General features: G+C 41.6%; 1 protein-coding gene across 2 annotated transcripts in view; it reads left to right on the top strand.

The window, feature by feature from the left end:
* Positions 1-22,380, top strand: part of CPNE4 (copine 4) — a 468,028-nt gene that overhangs the window by 311,280 nt on the left and 134,368 nt on the right. The window lies entirely within an intron of this gene.

The raw sequence follows: 22,380 nt of genomic DNA, 5'->3' as shown, positions 1-22,380 counted from the left end.
GTGAGGTCTGGACATGATACCCTTCAAGGGGAGAGCATGGTACTGCTGGGAGAGGAAAGGGAAGGGTGATAGTATCACAAAGTGTGGGTGAAAACGAAAGAGACTGGCACCTCAAAGGGAAGAACAGAGAACTAGAGAGAAATCAGGTCATTTTACTTGCACGCTAGATGCCAGTAATATGAAGACAGTCATTCCTAGGAATTTTGACCAATAGTTTCCCTTTATTATTTAAATCATTATGGGCTAATTCTTTTTGCCACTTACACCATGGAGTTCCAACTAATCAAGCCATATTCCGTAGAACCCCTTCTCTAGGCCATAGTGACCTCCTCAGACTCCCAAGATCCTATAACTCATCTCTACTTCAGTCATTTAGTAAATGCCTTGAGAAGTTCCTTTTTCTCAGTTCATTAATATAATTTCTCTCTTAATTAACATTTACTTTTATATATATCATCTGACCCTGGCTAGATTACAAGTTTCTTAAGGCAGAGGCCATAATCGGTACTTTTTCATGTCTAACGCAACACCATGCTTTTATATCACACATGCTGAAGCCACATTTGTTGATGAGTTCATTTTGAAAATTTTAGATCAGTAAAAATTTAGATCAGTATTTTAGATCGTTTTAACATGGTAAGGTCTATTCAATCACATATTTGTGTTTCAACAAGCATTTAGAAAGTGCCCCAGTTATACCAAATACCCTGGTAGGTGCTAGAGACACACAAATGAAAAAGAAAAAGGTCTGGCCCCAGAAGAGCTTATCATTAGCTGGGAGACAGACCGGTAAATAAATAATTAAAATGCCTGTTAAGTTTCTGCTACAACAGAAATGGGTTCCAGGGGCTACAGGAGATAGGCTTACCTCTACTTAGAGGGAATCAGGGAGGTCTCATAAGAAAGATGACTCTGGGGGCACCTGGGTGGCTCAGTCACTTAAGTGTCTGCCTTCAGCTCAGGTCATGATCCCGGGGTCCTGAAATCGAGTCCCACATTGGCCTGCTAAGTGGGAAGTCTGCTTCTCTCTCTCCCTCTCCCTCTATGTCCTCCCCCCCCCCCCCCAGCTCTCACTCTCTTGCGAATAAATAGATAAGAAGGAAGAAAAATAAAGGAAAGGAAAGGAAGGAAGGAAGGCAGTCAGGCAGGCAGGAAAGAAGGAGGGAAGGAAGGAGGGAGAGAAAGAAGATGACTCTGGACCTGAATCTCAAAGGATGAGGAGGAATTCACCAGCAGAGGAGTGAAATAAGAACTCTCTGGGCAAAATGACCGGGACACACAAAGGCATGGCAGCATAAAAATAGCAAAGAACTCTTAAGTGACTCAACATGGCTAGATGGTCAAGTAGGGGTAGAAAATGGATAGGGGAGTCTGGACAGGAGAAGAGGAGCCTAACGAGGAAGATTTAAGTGCTTTCTCTAAAGTTTGAAGAGCTTGGATGTGCTTCCCTGGAGGTCCTGAAGGGTTTTGACTAGGGAGACAACACGATTGGATGTGTGTAATAGAAATGTCACTTCAGTGTTCCTATGAAGTCTGGGTGGGAGAGAGTGGATGTGGAGACAGGGAAACCAATTAGGAAGCTCATGCCATAACAGGAAAGAGATGAGAAGGCAATGGTGGTGGAAGTTGAGGAGGCTAGGGAAAGAGTTTGGCCAAGAGCTGTATCAATAAGCCTTGGGAAATGGGTAAAAGGAGGAGGAGCTTGCAGATAGCTGGCTCTGGTCCCTGGAGGAGTGATTTGCCTATCTTTCAGGAAAATCAAATTGAGAAGTTGAATGGGGAGTAGAAGGTGCTGGCATGTTTAGCCCATGATGTTTATGGAGAATCCAGAGGAGGTTGCCATTTGGCACCTGATCACATGGATCTAGAACAGATACAGATTTGCGAGGGGACTCCCTATGGTACCCGGAGCCTGAAAGTGGGTGAGATTCCTTCAAAAAGACACTTTTGTTTTTATTTCTAGAAGGAAATCCATTGAACATTTCATATATGAACAAATCCTGAAGGATTTTTTAAATTATTATATTTAGTTAGCCAACATATCATCATTAGTGCAAACGACCATAGGGGAAGGAAGGGAAAACTGAATGGGAAGAAATCAGAGACAGAGACAAACCATGAGACACTCTGGACTCTGGGAACCAAACTGAGGGTTCCAGAAGGGAGGGGGGTGGGAGGACGGGGTAAGTGGGTGATGGGTATTAAGGAGGGGATGTGTTGTGATGAGCCCTAGGTGTTATATGCAACTAATGAATCATAAAGGATTTTTAAAAAAACTGTTGAGTATGCAATAATATCTCTCCACATTCCGATAAAAGTATGAGCTCAACGTTAAATTTTGGTATGAATGGGAGCTTTCCCTTTTTCCTAAATTGTTCTCTCTAGTATGATCCAGCAAAAAAACCAAACAAACCTACCACAAAACACAAAACACAAAAAGACCAAAAAAAATCAGCACTTTCCTTCTTCATCCCTTCAGTGGTTCAAGATTTCTTTTCCCTTGTCCTGCTTAGCTCGGCCGGGCATGGCTGGCTCCAGGAGCTGTTGAGCAGCTGGAAGAATGGCACATTCAGGGTCTGAAGCACTGTTTCATAATGCTTAAGTGCACCTGCTGTGGGGCCTCCTAGTCTACAGTCAAATCCCAGCTCAGCCGCTCTCAAGTTCTATGTCCGAAGGCAAATTCTTGCAGCCACTTAAGCCTCAGCCTCTTCATATGCAAAGTAGAGATAATAATAGAGCTAGCCTCAAGAAATATTGTGAGGATCAAGTGAGAAAACACATATAAGGTGCTTAGCAGTGTCACCAGTGCAAAAAGAACATTCAGGATATGGAAGCTATGATTCAGGATGTGAGAATCTAGGAAATGGTAGGGAAGAATCAACGTCTCTAGGGGGACAGCTTTGTTTCAAACGTAAAGGTGGAAGCTAAAAGGGTGAGAACATTGAAACAGAACACCCATGTTCTGGGCAATTAGTAAAACTGAACTTGGGACTTTGCCTCAAGTTCATTGAAAAACTTAGTCAAAGGGGTCAGTGCGTGTGTGTGTTTGTGTGTAATATTTACTTTATTCAGACTATTTTTAAATAAAATTGGTTTCAACTCAGATCTCTGAAATAATCGGGGGTAGGTGTTCCACTTCCTGTCGTAACACAACTAAGGCCCAGAAGGAGAGAGAAAGTGACATCCCAAAACCCATGCTGGAAGTCACACATTCAGAGCTGTCTCCTCAAGGTCGTCTGCAGGTATTTGCCCTGTCCATGTGAGTTGGCCACGTTCTCACTCTGTTTCAGTCCCATGAAACAGCAGGACTCATGAGTTTTAGGATAGGGAACTAGCAGCCCTCAGCATGCTAGAAGCTGGCATTGGCCATGACGTTGAGGATAAGCACAGCCAGTGACTTAGCACCGAGCATTAATGCCAAATGAAGGATGATGTCCTCCAAGAGCACTCCAGGCAGAACTGTGTGTTCTTAGCAGATGGATGAGGGGGGCGAATCACGGAGATGCAGGGTGTCCAGAAGGCTGTGTACTCCTTCTGGGTGAGCCTGGAGACCGTCCTTGGATTTCTGTTGGCAGAGAGGAGACCAGGAGCTAAGCCCCTCTCCTGCTGCACCCAACAGAGGGCATGCCAAGGAGAGCTGTGAGGATCCTTCACTATCTAGAATAGCAAGCAGACCTTCTTTAATGAGCCTTCACTTTCTTTCACTGCTTACCAACTAGTCAAGTCATCCTTGAAGCCTTCCACTTCTTTGTGCACCAGATGTAGTGGGGACGCTGCGTCAGAAATAATGAGAACAGTAAATGTAACCAAAACCAGTTAACTTTCTCTAGGCACTTGTATTTACCAGTCCCTGGGCTAGGCATTTGCCATATTGCACTTAAGTTAATCAGCTGGACATCCCTGGGAAGTAAGCACGACCATTATCTTCATGTACATTTGAGGAAACGTGCTGTAAAAAGCTGGGGAACTTATTTAAGGCCACACAGCTAGTAAATGATGGAGTTGGACCTCAAATGCAGATCTGTTTGGCTCCAAAGCCCCTGATAGCTTGTCACTAACTAGTATAAATTGGAATGTAGCATCTATTAATGCAAAGCCAAGTCAGAGTTGACCTTGCTAAGATTTTGTTTTATTTGGGTTATTTTTAACGTTTGTTTGTCTTATATGAAATTGATTAAGAATCCTCTTGCAAAAAAGAAAAAACACCTTGGTCATTTTTCCTCCAGGTCTGTGTACTGAATTTACCTAAATACAGAATGGTTTCTTAAATAGTATCACTGTCTCAACCTCCCAAAACCAGAACCTTGTAAGTCAGCACCCAGAGGGTGCCTCCTGCTGGTCTTTTCACCCTCAACTGTGTTGAGCACCCCATTAACCAAATTCAGCTGTTGCCCCTAGGTCTCATCATTGCTTTCCTTGTGGGCATTTCCTCTTCTCCAGAGCTAAGAATACAGTTATAACTGTCCTTCTCTCTTCATTGCCACGTGGCTGTACTTCAATCTAGTTCTTTCCCCAAAGTTCAGAGGTCATCCGTTAAAACCAAGAACATCCTGCTTTCTGTCATTAAGAGAGGGGCAGGGAAATCTGAGGTCCCTTCACAGAGGCCTAGGCTATCTGAGAGGCTCTCAACCTCATTCATGAGAGAGGAACCATGCACTGCCTTCCCACAGAGCAACAATTCTCAAACTTGAGCTCTAATCAAAATCTCTGGAGGCTTATTAAAACCCAGCATGCTGGACCCTGCAGAGTTTCTGATTTAGTGGATTTAGCAAAAGACCTAATCATTTGCATTTCTAAGGTCCCAGGTGATGAGAATCCTGCTGGTCGAGGGCCACAGTTTGAGAACTACTCCCCCAGAATCTCAGGGGAGGAATGCTAATAAGTCTTGGGCACTGAATCACTAGTTTTAATTATGAAAGAACATTCGGGGCAGTTGTCTGGAGAAATTAAAGACAAAGAAAACAACTAGAGAACAGGAAAAAAAAGTTGCTTCATAAAATTTACAGTCCTACAAAGGACCATGTATAGGAATTTGGAATTTACATTCTTGATGAAGAAGATCTTTACTCCCCTCCACTGAGTATAATTTAATGGACCTATTAGCCAGGTTGTTGGGTCCATTCCTGACACAGGTGAATGTTAGGATTACATCAACCACAGTGGTCCCTGAAAGGACTGGCAGACCACAAGCTGTCAGTGGTCAATGGTAATTTGGTCTCAGGTGGGTTGAACCCAATTGGTTGACGCTAAGGGTATGACAATGCCCAGGGCGCTATCCAAACTCAATTTAATGCTCACATTGAGATTCCACAGTTTGTTATTTTGTTGCATAACATCTAATATCCTCATGGCATAAAATTGATGGCCCAGGGAAGTCAAATTTACACATTACAGCAGGCATCTCATTTCCCTTCTTCTTCTCACATGAAAAGCTTTCCCTAACTTTGCAGAATTACTGCAAGCAGAAGCCCCATGAGTGATAAATGAGGTCATAAATAAATACCATCACTTCAGCTACTATGGACTGGCTGAGAAGTCCCTGGAAGTGGTCTCTCAATGCTGGTGGTCTGTTCTACACAGGCGGGTGGGATTCATACAGGGTGATTGTGGGTGAGCAAGCCCTCAGTTCTCCAAGGAAAATAAAATTAATTATTGTGTTTTTCATTGCTGTCTTTGTCAGGCAAGTAATCTCCTTAAATTCAGATCCTAGGAAAATCCTTCTGGGTTTTTTTTTTGTTTTTGTTTTTGTTTTTTTTTTTTTTTTTTTTTTGGAGTCTTCCTTTTGTACCTTTAATTTTCCATCCTGGATCTGCCACCAACTCCTTGTGTCATATTGGGCAGTTTGCTTAGCCTCTTGGTGCTGCGGTGGCCTCATCTATAAAAGGAAGGTTTTGTATTGATTGATCTCTAAATTCCTTCCAGTTCTAACAGTCAGTGATTCTTATCCATCTCTTTCCTCCCCTTGTCTCTGAAAGTAACCGTTCCTTCTGCATTCTGCTCTCTCTTCAGGAGTCTCTGTCCCCTTCCTCCCTGCCCCCAGTCCCTTCTCACATCATCTGTTAGCCTGAAGTGTTCCCCTCATGCTAAATCAGAGATATCACTCAGCCACAGATTGTGTTCCTACCCAGGTGCCCCGCAGGAAAGCACCTCCTCATGTCTACTTAATTTCAGAGATACTTTTTAAAAGATATAGCTAGTGGTAATTAAAGTTGTCCTGTGTTTATGAATCCTGTTCCACATATCGACAGTAATCTGATACCTCTACTGGCTGGCTCCAAATGAGTAAGGGGAAAAGAACAAGAGATCTGGAACCGATTGAGAGTTTTAAAGAACTGGTATGTCGCTGCTGGAAGCAACTCTAGGTGTTTGTCCTGGTCCCAACTCTTTAAGCCAGGTCAGTGTGAGGTGCTCAGCCCCCAGCCCACCCCACCAGTTTCCCCTGGGCCTGTTTCCCCATACAGGGAGCCATGTTCCCTGTTGAAGACAGCCCCCTGGGACCTCTACCACAGTACCCTCTCTCGCTTGTTTCCAGCCAACTTTCTTTCCAGTCCTTTTTGCTCTGAGCTCAGAACTACTAACCTACAAAAATCCAAGCTGAACCCTGTCTCCATGGTGTTTACAGTGCTCTTCCCTACCACCTGGCCCCTGCCTTTCCCCTTTAAAAGTTATCTTGCTGTACTGTCTTCCTTACCGGCACCTTAAGTGCCTTAAATAAAAATGTCCTGTACTTGTCTCAGCCCTAAAGCATGAGACACTGTAGCACATGAACTGCATCAATACACCAAACAGCTAATTTGCTGAAGTCAACTTACCAAAAACCTGATTCACCGAACAATACACAGCCCCCCAATTTTTCAGTAAATAGTTTTATTTACCGAAACTGCGGTCTTCAAAGTAGTTATTTTTTTTTTTTAAAGATTTTATTTATTTATTTGACAGAGAGCACAAGTAGGCAGAGAGGCAGGCAGAGAGAGAGAGAGGAGGAAGCAGGCTCCCTGCCAAGCAGAGAGCCTGATGCAGGGCTCGATCCCAGGAACCTAAGATCATGACCTGAGCTGAAGACAGAATCCCAACCCGCTGAGCCACCCAGGCGCCCTAAAGTAGTTATAAAGTGTGCTACAATTATTTTAAAACTTGTGAGGATTTCTGCCTTTTTTTTCCCACTTAAGCTACTTATGAAATTTAGTTACTGATTATCACAAACTTTTCTGAATATCAAATGTGACCATAAGAAGACCAAATTCTCTCTTGTCTTCTCTGCCAAAGGTGAGGAAAAAGTATGGTACTAGCTCTTAAAGTACCCATTTCTTCCCAGGCCAAAACACTAGGAAAATATATTTTTAAATGACAGCAATGATGACAGGGAGATGGGATTATGAGTGATTTTTAGTGTCACCTTCACATTTTTCTATATTTTCTAAAAGGAATATATATCACCTCTATACAGAAAAAAATTGCAATAAATGTTAGTAAAAACATCAGAATAAGGCCAATTTACTGACTCCAGAGGACTCTCTGTCATGTAGGGGAATATGACCCATAAGTAAAATACAGATTGGCTTCTGAAGAACTTTAGGATGTATAAGGAATTCTACTTCGGGAAGCGTGAGGGCAAGGTTTGGGGGCAAGGAATTTGCTAAGGCTGTGCTCTCTGTCAGGTTTTTGAGAAAGCATCCTGTAGATGCTGCAGGTAAAATCTTCGTTCGCACCCCTACTCCTTTGCCCAGGGAGGAAGGTTGGCTTAGGTAATCTGATTCTGATGTTTTGTAATACCATTTCTGATTATAGAAGAGACCATAGAGGGCTTGGAGCACTAATAAGGAGTAAGCTAAGGATGCATCTTTGGAACTGCCAAGAGGTTCTGCCAAAGCCTAGAATCTCCAGTTCAAGTCTAATTTAGGAAAGAGAATATTTTTATTTTGAATTAACCTGATAAAATTTAGGGGGAGAAGAAACAGTAACTGCTTGGCTTACAGAAGCATTCCCAGGAGTCTTGGTTTCAGATTCAAGGACAAAATGAGGCTGGTAGGAATTCATTAACTTTGTTTTGGACGGAATGTGAGCCTTTGGGCTTCTCCATACGCAAGGGCAGGGCAGGTGAGGCCGTGAGTGTGGGTTCCTGTGCTTCCTCACCCACCCTTCCTTGGCGTCTGCCCACAGGAGGCTGAGGTCAGCACAAAATTCCAAACCAGTTATTAGAAACAAGGGAGCAGAATTCCTCCAAACCTCTCCCTCCCCAGTGAGAATCAAACCAAACCAAAACAAAACAAAAAAACGAACTAATATTCAAATAAATTTGCAGACGGAACTCCAGTAGAATCGGAAAAGTGTGAAATGGGGAGGAAATCAAACCTAGTGTTGAGTCTCATACTCCTAGCCTCTGCCTAACTACTTCGCAGGAAGGGAATGCCTCCTTCCGCCTAGGTATCCTGATAACCATAGGGTAACCTATGACTGCATTTGCCCCAGGCCATTCCAGTTTTTAATCTAGTGTCGTGATTTAAATATTAACATTTCCCCTTTCATTTTCAAAAGTGTGCCTGTTTAGGCAATAGAGTTTTTCATCCCTTTGTGATAATAAATCACTTTCATAGCTAACATTTACTAACTGCCAATCATGGAGGCAGGCATTTCCAAGCTTGGTGCTGTTGACATTAGTGCCATCATCAGTGCTGCTATCATCCCGGACCAAGATTACTTTCACATCCTGAGGGGCAAAGTCAAGATGCAAACAACAGGCATTTGGTTTCACATTCAGACTGTTCAGCAGTTTCTCCCAGACCCCTAAGCTACACTTCCTCTGGGCTTCCATTTGGCAAACTCAGGAAGAAGATCCATATCCCTTTACAGATCTCCCGTATCTTCTTGCTGGCTTTCTCATAAGTGTTCAGTTTGCAAGGAGGAGACTGATATTCTGGGGGCCTTGTTATATCCCTGGTATCATGTTATGTGAGGCCAGGATCTTCCCCACTTGATAGATCAAGAACAGGGCTGGAAGAACTCAACTAATTCATCCAAAATCATGCTGACAGCACGTTGTAGAGCTAAGATTCACACCTGAGTTGATCTGATTTAGTACTTGCTTTCGCATTATACTACATTGCCTATCACACTACATTCAATCTCTACAACCCTTTGCAGATTGGAAAATGTGGAGTAGCAATTCTCCCTAAATGCTATCACCATAAGACAGCTAACAAAGTTCAAGAAGGAAGAATCCTTCTTCACAGGTAAATGAATTGACTCCTGTATCCAACCCATCTTTTTCTCCCAGCTCAGGAAGACCTGTGACATCCATTTGCAAATAGATACTGCACTCAGGAGTATTTATCTGAAATACTTCTGGACCAAAGGGTCTGAGCAACTTGTAGTGTTTAGGCCTCATTGTTCCCGTGGCATAGACCTATTGTTCATATACCAGATTTAAATATATGGTATGTATTCATTCATGTGTTTGTTCATCCATTCATTCATTCATTCATTCATTTATTCATTCAATGAATAATGCACTTAATACTAGCAGTGATCATTTAAAAGCTTATACACACTTATTCCCTCATCCAAATAATTATATATGAATTTATTCTTTCATTTCCTGGGCACTCACGGCATGCCAGATACTCTTCTAGACACTAGGGCATCACTTGTGAACAAAGGGGACAAAGCCTGATTCTCGTGGAGCTTATCTATTCCTACATAATATAATAACAGACAATGATAATGCTATGAAGGAAAGCCCAATAGGATAAGGAATAGAGAATGGTAGTAAGGGGGTAAGTGCTAATTTAGATAGGAGAGTCAGAGAAGGTGCTTTCTGAGCAGAGACCAGAATGATGGATGGGTACAGGCCATGTCAAAAAAAAAAAAAAAGAAAAAGAAAGAAATCCAGAAAATTGTTTCAGGCAGAGAGCTGACCAACTGTTCTTACATAGTACTCCCAGACCTTAGGCTGACAACTTTGCACGCATTATCTCATTTAATCCACAAAAAGCCCTGAGGGGGGAGTGTCATTATTTCCTCATTTTCTGTGAACACCCTGAAGCTTGAAATAACTTGCTCAAGTGCACACCATCTTTAAGTGCAGGAGCCATAAGTTGAACCCAGGCTTCCTGATGCCTAGACAACATCCCCACTCCAACTGCTGAGCAGTTGTGTGCCTTGGCCAGCCTGCAATACTTGCCTGCACTTTTTTTCTTTTTAGTAGGCGCCATTCCCAGTGAGGAGCCCAGCACAGGGCTTGAACTTAACACCCTGAGATTGAGACCTAAGCTGAGACCAAGAGTTGAACTCAACCGACTGAGCCACCCGGGTGCCCTTGTCTGCATTTTTAATGCAAGATTGAGAGAATGACAGATCCGAAAGAAACACCTGCAAAGCCTGCGGCATCCCTCTTTTAAGACGTTATTTATTTATTTGACACAGAGAGACACAGTGAGAGAGGGAACAATAGCATGGGGAGCGGGAGAGGGAGAAGCAGGCTGGTTCTGGTCCTTTGTAATGGTTTTGATTACAGAGGAGACTGGAGAGCATTTGGCAAACTACTAACCAGCAAGTTAAGGATATCCATGGGTCCACACGAGTTTAAATATTTATGTCCCCAGGTGCACCAGATATTGAACTATGACAACTTCTAGAGGCTTTTGCTTCTAAGACCCTCCCTCAGCTCTGTTGCAGGGTCCACATCTCTGGCTCCTCCTCCAGACATGCAACAACTTTTTCCATGCGATATCCTTGTAAACCAAGCAAGAGGGTGACTGAGTGGTTCAGCCAGTTAAGCGTCTGCCTTTGGCTCAAGTCATGATCCCAGGGTTCTGGGTTCAAGTTCTGCATCAGGGTCCCTGCTCAGCGGGGAATGGGCCTCTCCCTCTCTATCCTCTCATCTTGCTCATGATCTCTCTCTCTCCCAAATAAATAAATTTTTTTAAAAAGCAAGATTTTTCATCCCTCCACCCATTATTTGTCGGGAATGGCTTCATTATACCTAAGGCAATACAAGCCATTTTAAAAACTATTCAGAAATACACAAAAATAATAAAATCATCCTTCATTGCTACATTCAAAGGTAACTAGTAAACATTCTGGTGCATATTCTTCCAGATTTTTTTTCTATGTATGCACAAACATACAGTTCTTTTTTTAAATGACCATTTGGTCATTTATACCTGCTTTTGTTACTTGTTTTTTCCTCATAAAAATATATCATGGACATCTTTCCATGTTAACGTATGTACTTCTACATTATCTATTTTAAGAGCTGCACAGTATTCTATGATAGCAAAAATCATGTCAGGTGTCCCATATGGTGAGTATTAAGACTGTTTCTGGTTTTTCTACAATTAAAAACAACACTTGAATGAGCACTTCATGCCCTCTGATAGTGTTTTTTTAAGAATAAATTAATAACAGTGAAGTATTCAGGCACACATTTTAAGGTCCTTAATACAAACCACCACCTATGTGTGTAGAAACATGATAGCTACTGCCGCTGTCCCATACAGCCCACAAAAGTATTCCTTTTCCTTGTACCCTTTGTAACACCTCCCACTTTTAATCTTGTTCCTTTTGAAGCTTCTAACAGCACAGGGAAAAGAAGACCACTGCCTTAAACTGGATGTCACTCCCTGTAGAGGCTTCATAGCCCCATCCCTTGCAAGGAGGACACAGAGGAGTGTGACCCCTCAGCTGCCTCATCGTGCTGGAGGTGGGGCCCCTGCAGGGTTTGTCCAGAGACTACAGGTAGAATGAGGAAAGGAGACCTTGCCCTGAGTCTCAGCCCGGGGAAGGTCGCCTCACTCTCAGACTACATCCTTTCTCTCCTTCATAGATCCCCCAGCAGCTCCCATCCTCCCATTTCTCATCCACACATAGAAGACTCCCAGCTCAGGCATCTCCTCTGAGCCCCAGACTCATGTACTCAACCATATCTAGATACTAATTCCACTCAGATGACTCACGAATGTCTCAGACTCCACGGCTCCAACCAAGCTCACCAACCCCTCTTGCTCTCCCTGCCTATCCCCTCCACTTGCCCCTCCTCCACTGTGCTCCACTCAGGGAATGGCACCTCCAATCTCCCAGATGGGGAGGCCCCAAACCTGGGAGGCTTCCCTTGTGCCACTCGCTCTCTGTGCCCCGCAGCCTTCCCATCAGTCCATCACAAAGTCCCATCAATTCAATGTGTTAAATATCTTTATTATCCACTTTCTTCTGTCTCTTGCTGGGACTCCTGTCTAAGCCAATCAATGACAATAATTATCTCAATGTGAGGACTGATAGGATAGGAGAGAAAAGAGAAGGAAGAAACATTTCCTAAGTATCAGTACTAGCATGATGTTGACAGGTTGTTAATACTCATGATGTACATGGTAAACCAGTGGAGTAGACAATATTACCATTTTACAGAAAGGGAAACTGAGGCTCAGAGAGATTAACATATCTGGCCCCACACCAGACTCAGCATTCAGAGATTCATGTGTGATTATATGGCAAAAATGAAGGTAGGGGACAGTTGAGTGGCTTTCGCAGTGGTTGAAAGGAAATTCCCTCCATGGTACGCTCCTTGAAGGCAAGAAGTGAGTATGAGTCATTTTGCATATCTGGTGAGGTTTAGCACAGGGCCTACTTCTGTCATTTATGGGAGACAGAAAAGTGTAGCAGTTAAGGTAATAGAATTGCACTGACTAGATTCAGATCCTAGCTCTGCAGCTTCCTGGCTCTGGGACCTTGAGCAAGTTACCTAGCCTCTCTGTCTACACCCTAATGTAGGATGTAGATTTGTCTACATCCTAATGCCATAACCCGTGAGTGTGACCTTATTTAGACAAAGAGTCTTTGCAGATCTAATTAAGTGAAGGATCTCAAGGTGAGGAGATCATTGTGGATTATCCAGGTGGGCCCTAAATCCAATAACAAGTGTCCTTATAAAAGATCTCCAGAGGAGAGACGTAGATAGCGAAGGAGAGCACCATGTGAAGGAATGGAGTGTTATAGCCACAAGTTAAGGAACAATGGCAGGTACCAGAAGCTGGAGGAGACAATCTTTGGAAATCTCCCTTACAGCCTTCAGAGGGAGTATGACCCTGTAGACAGCTTGATTTCAAACTTCTGCCCTCCAGAATCAGGAGATAATACATTTCTGTTGTTTTTCACCACCAAGGTTGTGATAATTTGTTATAGCAGCACTAGCAAACTAATACTCTCTATACTTAGTGTTCTCATCCATACGTAGGCATATGATAATACTTCATAAGGCTGTCATGAGAATTAAGTCAATACACGTAAGGCAATTTAGAGCAGTAGCTGACACATATTAAGTACTCTTGAAGTAGTATTTATTATGACTCTTTAATGGTTGTGTGACCTTAGCTATCTTTGATCCTTTGGTTCCTTCACCTGTGGAATGGTAATAAACATACTCTATCACCCTCAAAGTTGGAGTTTGCTTCTTTATCTTAGAAATGGTCAAAGAATTTCTCTGACCCTCCCCTGTCCTATGAACTACTAATTTGATTATTAACCTCACTGAAGAGAAGTCAAAGATTGCCAAAAGGTGGTGGTTGAAAAGGTGCCTTGTATCCTTGGGCTGACAAAATGCTCTACCCGGGGCACTGGGCTGCTTGGAGAAGGCAGCTTTTCCTCTTTCTCCTGATTGCCATGTTATGGGGTTGGGGGCTGGGGAGGGTGACCTCTGAGCCAAGTCATTTGTGATGAGGAGGAGGCCTAACCACTGTCATCAGAGGCAAAGGTGGATAATTAATACTCAAGCAGTCGTCAAATCCCTCTCTGAAACACTCTCCAATCCATCCCTTGCTAATGAAGTCAGAGAAAGGATAAAGCCTATAATTACACTTGAAGTAATTAGAACCCTGCTTAATAGAAAGCTTAAAGACAGGAAGCCCAGACTGATAGATCGCCCATTGCTCCTGTCATTCTGAATCATTCTCCCCAGAGGGCTCCTTTTGTAGATCTCTACCAGGGAAGCAAGGACTGTACTGAATTTACATAAAATGTGCGCACACACACATGTCCCATGTCCTCTCCCCTGAATGGCTGAGAAAGCTTCAGCATATACTTTTTCTTAGTTCCTACAACTTTACCCATTAATGAAAGTCTAATCAGCAGGATAGATTAATTTAAAAGCCCTTATCCATAAATCGTTAAAATCTGGTCATATTGTACTAAAATTGCCTACATTCAATTCTCACTTTCTAGCTCAGTGCTTCTCAACTTTAATGTGCATGCAAATCACATGACGATCTTGTTGAAATTCTGATTCTGATTCAGTAAGCCTGGGGTGGGCCCTGAGATTCTGTATTTCTGACAAGTTCTCAGGCCATGCTGCTATTGGTGCGCTGGAGGGAGCCAGATAGGATAATTTAGGGAGGACACCCTTGAGGAGTGAAGAAAAGTTCTTCTATGTCCCACAGGTGAATGCTTTCCTCCTACACAGCAATTATTGAAAACTTCTAATGTAGATCTTGTAAAATGAATAAAATTTGCCAACTGAAGAGAGAAGGTGTGAGTCATCCTGGGCAGAGGGAATAGTGTAAGGAAAAGCATACTTCTTAAAGCATGCTTTTTAAAATACTCTTTAAAATATTTTTAAAGCTTCCCTTTATTATTCAGTGCACAGGAGAAGCCAAAGATCTCAGGAGTTACGCTGTGTTCGGACAAGATTGTGGGTCCTTTAGGTCAGAAGTGGGAGGAAGGCAACAAGGAAATGGAGGAAATGGAAAAGCAACAAGAGAAAGCTCTTCTAGCGTAGTCTATATCTTGAGCAGGTCTGATTTCTACCAGGGGTAGCAGTATCGCCCAGAAGTCCTGGGAGGGAAGCGGAAAGGTAAGGATTTCCCTAAAATCGGTCATCACAGAGGCATCATTACATCCTTTCCTGGACTTTGAACCTGATCGTGTTCTAATTCAGTCTATTAGTTCCCTGTGTTTACAGTTACAAATTATCACAAACATTGTGGCTTCAAATAACACATATTTATTCTCTCACAGTTTTAGGGGGCAGAAGTCTGAAATCAAGGTGTCAACAGGGCCATGCTCTTTCTGAAGGGAGGGGAAAATCCGTCCTTGGCCTCTCTTAACCTCTGGGGACTACCAGCATCTCTTAGCTTGTGGCCACATCACTCCAACTGTCCAGTGCCTTCAAATTGCTCTGCTCCATCTCCATGTTTTCTTCTCTTCTGAGTGTGTATTGTCATATTCCCTACCCCCCAGATTCTCTCTCATAAGGACATGGGGATTGCATTTAGGGTTCATCCAAATAATCCAGGATAATCTCCTCATTTTAAAGATCTTTAACTTAGTTACAACTGCAAAGACTTTTTTTCCCATATAAGGCAATATACAGAGGTTTTAGGCATTAAGATATGAATATCTTGGGACGCCTGGGTGGCTCAGTTGGTTTTAGGCGTCTGCCTTAGGCTCGGGTCATGATCCCAGGGTCCTGGGATCAAGCCCCACGTTGGGCTCTCTGCTCAGCAGGGAGTCTGTTTCTCCCTCTCCCTCTGCTCTTGTACCTGCTTGTGCTTGCTCTCATTCTCTCTCTTTCAAATAAATAAATAATATTTTTTTAAAAAGATATGAATATCTATGGGGGGATCATTTTTTAGCCTACCATAAGCCAACATTGCCAAAGCACCTAGTGTCAGAGTGCAAAGCCCCCAAGGGCCTAGTCTCTCTAAATTAAAGATCTTCTTTCTGCCTTCATACTCACCCTGCTCCTCATACTCATTTATGTCCTTCTGACCTATAGTGCTCTCCCCTTCGAGGATTATCCCTCCCCCTTTGACTATTCAGTTCTTTTCCAAAAGCTTTCAGGTCGGAAGCAGTTTCTTCAGAAATGCCTTCCCTGACCTCCTGGCCCCGGCCAGTCTTCCTTCATGGCATGATTTTGCTTCTCCTTGCAGAGCTGGAATTTGGCATGTGTATATTGTGGCAATTTCTGGGAGGGCAGTGCCCCTGCCTGTCTTGTGTCTTCACTGTATTGTCAATGCCCAGCACATAATATTCAATACATATGTATTCAATGAAGTAATGAATCCTGCCTTCAATTCTTATAAGGTATGTGTATTAGCTTGTTAGGGCTGCCATAAAAGAATACCACAGACTGGTGGCTTAAACAACAGATATTTATTTTATCATAATTCTGGTGACTGGAATTCCAGTATCAAGGTGACAGCCGGGTTGGTGTGTGGTGAAGCCTCTTCTGCTGACTTGCAGACAGCTGTGCTCACTATGTCCTCACATAGCCTTTCTTCTGAGTACATACGCAGAGAGAGAAAACTCTCTGATTTTTTCTTCCTTTACTTATAAGGACACTAGTGATATAGGATTGGGGCAAACCCCCTAAATGAGGGGGGCCTCCACCCTCCTTTAACCTTAATTATCTCTGTATAGTCCCTACCTCCAAATATAAGCACTTTGTGCTATAGGGCTTGAACATATGAATTTAGGGAGGACACAGTTTAGTCCATAATGTTATGTGAACTTAGATAAACTCCGTATTTTCTCCAAGCCTTGACTCTCTCATTCCAGTTGCTTGGGGGGAAGAAAGAGTGCTAATCATTAAATGACAGCAAAGAAATGAGCTATGTGAAGCACTCAACACATTTTCTGGCGCAGAGGAAAAGGTTTAGGTGTTTTTCCCAGAAGCAAAGCCTGGAGAGCAAGAAGAGAATTTGAGAGATGAAGGAAAAACCAAAAGGGGAGTGGAGAAGTGAGATGGGAAAGGGAAAGTAGCCAATAAAGTAAAGGGTGCGTTGTCTAATAAATCACCACTAGAACAACTAGAGCTTCATCCCACTGAGGAAACTTGGGTGTGCCTATGTAGACCAAATACCACAGAGTCACCCCATCCCTGGGGCATTTCTGTACCAAAGTCCATCAGTCATTGGTTGATGTTCACTGCCAAGGGTATAAATCCTCACTTTCAGCCTGCTGCACCTGTAGACAACAGGCAGGCATACCAGAAAAAAATCTTTAGGTAATGAGATGCCAAGCCAGTGATTGCAAGCCCTGCCAGCTCTGCAGTGGTAAAGCCTGAGGAGATCTGGGCATGTGTTCCTCTCTCTGCTACAGTGAGCCATCAGGAAACCTTGTTTGTTCTCTGTAGTGGTGGTCACAGTAATTGCTAGTTTGCAAAACTAGAGATGCTCCTTGACAAAAGGTTCTGGGGCCAAACAAGTGTAAGGAATGCTTCTTACATGGTTGTACTCAGGGAGACTCACAAATAAAGCTCTGTTGATGTCCTGCCGTTGAGCTATGAGACTTTTTCTGATCCTTTGATTTCCGGACTTATTTCCACAGGTTTTTTTCATGCACTATGAACTTACCTTTTAAGAAATAAAAACTCTCTGATACATGCTTTGGTGGTAATCAATTCTGATTAAGACCAGAGATGTGACTGTCAAATATTGTAAAGAAGTTTCTCATCTGCTTACCACGATAGCCTCAGAACAGTGCCTGACACAGAGAAGTTGTTCAATCAATGGTTTTTGTTACAACAAAGTCTTACAAAATTTCAAAAAATAATCTGAAGACATTTTCTGTGAAGCAGTCTCACGAAAAATGACTATCTGGTCTCCAGAATAACTGTTTTGCAAGACTTTGAAAGAAAGTTTAGCTAAATGTATACTTGTTGAAATACTTGCCAAAACATTTTTTATTCTCCTGACTTCTTTGCCTTCATCCAAATGAAACAGTGGACTTTTCTGATAGATGAGGACCCATACTGTTAGAATATCCACTTCAAAGGAAAGAAGTGTTTCTTCCCCTGATCGATCTGTAAATAGAGATCATGCATGGCGTTGATGTCCTTATGGTCCAACTTTGCTAAAAAAGTGTGGTTCAACTTCTTTTTTCCTCCCCCTATACATCACCATTTTTTTAATGGTAAGGATTGCAGTTATGACCCCACTATAGGATAGAAAAGAATCCAATTAGAGGACTTCTATCTTATGGTCTAAAATGAGTCTCTGGTAGGCGACATAGAGATGGGTCTTGTTTTTTATCCATTCTGTCACCATATGTCTTTTGACTGGTGTCTTTAGTCCATTTACATTCAAAGTAATTATTGATTGATATGTACTTATTGCCATTTTATTACTTGTTTTGTGGTTGTTTGAAGATTTACTCTGATCCTTTCTTGTCTTTCTCTCTTTCATGTTTTGCTGATTTTCTTTAGTGATATACTTGAATTTCTTTCTTTGTTCTTTGAATATTTATTAGTGGTTTTTGATATATGGCTACCATTATGTTTGTGTATAATCTCTTCTGCAAATAGCAGTCTATATTAGGTTGATGGTTATTTAAGTATGAACCCATTCTTTCTCCTGTCCTCCCACATTTTATGTTATGTTTATTTATACATGCTATTATGTTTTATGTCTTTTGTGAGTTCCTTGACTGATTTGTTTTACAGAAATATTCATTTTACTGCTTTTTTGTTTCCTACCTTTATACTGACACTTTTTTTTTTCTCCTTTCCCCTCAAAGTGTCCCCTTCAGTGTTTCTTACAGGGCTGATTTAGTGTTCATGAATTCTTTAGTTTTTGTTTTTCTGGGAAACTCTTTATCTTTCCTTCTATTCTGAATGACAGTCTTTATTGGATAGAGTATTCTTGGCTGCAGATTTTCCCATTCAGCACTTTGAATATGCCACTCTCTTCTGGCTTGCAAAGTTTCTGTTGAAAAATATCCCACTAACCCTATAGGTTTTCCTTGTAAGTTACGGATTGCTTTGGTGTTGCTGCTTTTAAATTTTTTTCTTTATCACTACATTTTGTAAATTTAATTACAATATGTCTTGGTGGGGTTATGCTTTTGTTTTTTTGTTTTTGTTGTTGTTTTGTTTTTGTTTTTGTTTTTGTATTTCTTGGTAGGATTTCTCTGTGCTTCTTGAATCTGGATTTCTGTTTCCTTCCCCAGATTAGGGACGTTTTCAACTATTGTTTCTCCAAATAAATTTTCTGGCCCCTTTTCTCTATCTTCCCCTTCTGGGATTCCTAGAATATGAATGTGATTACATTTGATGGGATCACTGAGTTCTCTAAATCTGTTCTCCTTTTGTATAATTCTTTTCTCTCTTTTCTTTAGTCTGATTACTTTCCATTACTCTGTCTTCTAGGTCACTAATCCATTCTTCTGATTCTTCCATCCTGCTCTTCATTCCGTCAAGCATGTTTCTCATTTCATTTACTGAGCCCTTTATCTTTGCTATGTTATTCCTTACCTCTGTGTTAAGCATCTCACTCATGTCTTCCACTCTTTTATCAAGTCCAGCAAGTAATCCTTATGATCATTGCTTTAAATTCTCTATTGGGCATATTACTTAAGTTAGAGGACTTCTAACAAGTGTATCCTTTTGCAAGACAGAGCTGACTGAGTTTTTGTTGTTGTTGTTGTTGGTGGTGGTGGTGGTTTTGTTTTGTTTTGTTTTGTTTTTGCCTCAAATGTCCTCTGACAAAAATAAGGCCTTCTTGAGCCTGATACAGTTGCTTTAGCTCCAAGAAAGCCTACATGAGAAGTGAGATTTGCAGCAAATAGCCTTTTCTCTATAGATCACTGACCCTGCTGTCCAACCCTGCCACTTTTGCCCAACAGTCCTAAGAATGGCAACATCATTATTTATTGATCTTTATTACAATGAAACTCTAATTGTTACTTCAAACTCTAATTATTATTCATTCTTTGGAGCTGAGATGGAGACCTGCAGGGCTGTAGAATAAGTTTGTTTGATTGCCTGCTTGATTAGCCATTTGTATACCCAAATGCCCACTAGTTAAGCAGGACTATTTCTGGGGAGATTGCTTACCTTCCTAACATTAGTAAAAGGCAGGAGCTTGGAACATAATAGCATTCTCTTCACACCCCACAAATGTGAATGTTGGCATTTCTATATAAAAGTGAGGAAAGAGAATGTCATCCATTCTTGTAAATTAATATCTTGTAAGTTAAGTCTCCCTTGGTCTTGCTTGAAGAATGAATATGTGGATGTTGGCAGACACAGTCTGTAAAGACAGTGTACCCATACCCACACCTGGTATTCCAGTGAGTGGGTTTTTACAATACTGAGAGGATGGTTAGGGTCATTTGGAGCCATAGAGTTAGGACACCAATGTGGATGAAACAACAACAATGAACAATAGTATCTCTGAGGCCAGATTTACTTGGGAAACAAGATATGTTGCCTTTCTTTAGTTAGATTTGGGCCTGGATGCTGCTTACCAGTGACCCTTGTTTTGTCTTTGATTCATGTGTTTTCCCTATTCCTCCTTGCCGAAAATGCCCCGGAGAGAAATTATAAAATCTTCCTTATGTCTTTGCTGTCTGTTTCCTGTGTTTCCTCTATGTTTTCGTTCATCTCAAGTTCAAGAATGATGTCTGTATTTTTCTAGGAAATAGTAGCTTTTCTAAAACCTTTGATAATCTGTGAATGCAGAGGGAGAGGGGATAATGATTCTGACTACAGAAGAAGAACCACTTGAACCTTCATAATGAGTAGGGTGGGAAATATAAGCAACTTTTTTATTTTTTTATTTGGAAATTTATTTTTTTATTATCATATAATATATTATTTGTTTCAGGGGTACAGGTCTGTAATTCATCATTTTTATACAATTCACAGCACTCACCATAGCACATACCCTCGCTAATGTCCATCACCCAGGCATCCCATCTGTCCCACCCCACTCCATTCCAGCAACCCTCAGTTTGTTCACTGAGTTTAACAATCTCTTATGGTTTGTCTCCCTCTCTGGTTTCATCTTGTTTCATTTTTCCCTCCCTTCCTCTATGATCCTCATCTCAAATTCCTTATATCAGTGAGATCATATGATAATTGTCTTTCTCTGATTGACTTCTTTCACTTAGCATAATACCCTCTAGTTCCATCTATGTCATTGCAAATGGCAAGATTTTGGTGGGGGGGGGGCGGTTGATGGCTGCATAATATTCCATTTTGTGTGTGTGTGTGTGTGTGTGTGTGTGTGTACACACACACATCACATCTTCTTTATCCATTCATCTGTTAATGGACATCTAGGCTCTTTCCATAGTTAGGCTATTATGGACGTTGCTGCTATAGACATTGGGGTGTACATGCCCCTTTAAATCACTACATTTATATCTTTGGGGTAAATACCCAGTATTGCAATTCCTGGGTTATAAGGTAGCTCTATTTTCAACTTTTTGAAGAAACCTCCATACTGTTTTCCAGAGTGGCTGCACCAGCTTGCATCTCACCAACAGTGTAGAAGGGTTCCCCTTTCTCCACATCCTCGCCAACATCTGTCATTTCCTGACTTGTTAATTTTAGCTATTCTGACAGATGTGACTGACTGGTGGTATCCCACTGCAGTTTTGATTTTTAGGAAATACGAATAATTTAGATTCAAACATAACTATAGGAAAGAATGCTAATTCCTTTACCATCTGAAATTTTTTCATGTCATTTTATTGATAACCAGCTGTGAATAAAACAAAAACAAAAACAACCATGACAGAATGGGAGAAGATATTTGCAAATGACATATCAGATAAAGGACTAGTGTCCAGAATCTATAAAGAACTTAGCAAACTCAACACCCAAAGAACAAATAATCCAATCAAGAAATGGGCAGAGGACATGAACAGACATTTCTGCAAAGAAGACATCCAGATGGCCAACAGACACATGAAAAAGTGCTCCATATCACTCGGCATCAGGGAAATACAAATCAAAACCACAATGAGATATCACCTCACACCATGTTCTTAATCATTATGCTACACTGCCCTTAATCAAAGCCAGTGTCTTCAGATTACTCCATTCTTGAGGTTTAACATGATCATTTCTTTTCAGTCTTCTTCATGTTCACATATTGAGGGTTAAACACAGGGTTTAAAAGCAAACACATAGAGTGAAAATCCAGCAGTGAAAATTTTCTGAATCTCTTTTTTGAGTTCACATACCAGTCAAATGTAGCTAGAGATCAGTTTCTGGGGTCAGACTCGTGTTCAAATCTATGCCACTTCCTCTTAGCCTTGTAGCTTTGGAAGAGTTGCTTAACCTCTGTGTCCTATTTTTATCATCTATAAAAGGAAATTAACAATACCAAATTTGTGGGGAAATAAAATTAGAAATAAAGTGACCACTAAAATAACAACTTTACTTCATTTCTCATTTCCTTCAGATTCTATTCTCTCTACCTCATTTTATAGCCAAACTTATTGAAATAATTGTCTTCATATGTTTGCTCAGTTTCCTTCCCTCTTTCTCTCTTCTTCAATCTGCTCCAATCTGCTTTCTGCCCCAAATATGAATACATGTTCTTTGCTCTCCCAAATCAATGTCCTCTTCCAGTGTCCCTTATCTCAATGAATCGCACAACC

The sequence above is a fragment of the Mustela erminea genome, chromosome 1, assembly GCF_009829155.1.
Source record: "Mustela erminea isolate mMusErm1 chromosome 1, mMusErm1.Pri, whole genome shotgun sequence".
Taxonomy (NCBI): domain Eukaryota; kingdom Metazoa; phylum Chordata; class Mammalia; order Carnivora; family Mustelidae; genus Mustela; species Mustela erminea.
This window is presented reverse-complemented; position numbering and strand designations above follow the sequence as displayed.